The following is a 950-nucleotide window of genomic DNA, read 5'->3' on the forward strand; positions in this document are numbered from 1 at the left end:
ACCCCCTTTTCCTTTTTTTTTTCACATTTCATCGAGCTCATTTTTGTTGTGGAGTTGATAAATATTCACGCCTGAATGCCACTCCTGTCACCGCAGGCAGCTCAGTGGTGGGGATTTTACAGGTTTTTTTTCTCAGTGCTTTCTGAGAGAGAAGAAAAATGGAGTGGTTTTTAATTTGCCAACAGGCGAATAGTGAAGGAGAAGAACCTGTTGGTGCCGAGCAGCCGGCAGAGGAGGAAACACACAAAGACACGGCGGTTCACATTTTCTATCGATTCTCTGTCTCACTGTTCAGCCTCCTTTTGCTCATTCTAGTGGTTTTGTGCATTTAAATTGAATCTTTATTAACACAAAATAGCAGTAAAACAACAATAAGCATTGAGATGTGCCAAAAGGTCTCTGAAGATACATAACTGAAGAATCTCATTTATATATGATAAACATTGTGGAAAGTTTGTTTTGTTTATTCAATAAAATCAAAGTTTTTTGATTACTGGAGTTAATTAATTACATTTAATTTAATGTTTCAAAATAAAATGCTTGAAATGCAGTTCCTGTTTTTACACACATTGATTTCAGGCTTCTCTCTGCAGCTCTAGTAACAACAGGTCAGTGAGCCAATCACAAGAGAGGCTCAGAGCCTCCTCTCCTCCTCTGTTTTCTGAGTGATCTCATAAAAATAAAGCAGATTTCAGGTAAAAACACTCAGAGAAACCAAATCCTGCAAGGTTTGGATGGTGGGTCCAGGTGGGCGGGGCTTGGTGACTGCTTTGTTGTGACATCACAAAGTTCCAGAAGTCCTGACGGCTGGTTTTAAGGCTCAGTTTCTGAATACAGGCTGTGTGCATTTCTCTGTGGACTGAGGCTTTGATACTTTCACAGTATTAATATAGAAGCTAGAGCTGATCTATAATCACACTACACATGGACACACACCTTTACACTATATG

The 950-nt window shown here is 39.5% G+C and overlaps 1 protein-coding gene across 1 annotated transcript in view; it reads right to left on the bottom strand.

Moving 5' to 3' along the window:
* Positions 1 to 950, bottom strand: part of atp6v0e2 (ATPase H+ transporting V0 subunit e2) — a 7,641-nt gene that overhangs the window by 1,413 nt on the left and 5,278 nt on the right. The gene's annotated exons all lie outside the window — the stretch shown is intronic.

The sequence above is a fragment of the Seriola lalandi genome, unplaced genomic scaffold (genome assembly GCF_002814215.2).
Source record: "Seriola lalandi dorsalis isolate HSWRI2012SDOR001 ecotype SW California unplaced genomic scaffold, Sedor1 jcf7180002053842, whole genome shotgun sequence".
In the NCBI taxonomy this organism is placed as follows: domain Eukaryota; kingdom Metazoa; phylum Chordata; class Actinopteri; order Carangiformes; family Carangidae; genus Seriola; species Seriola lalandi.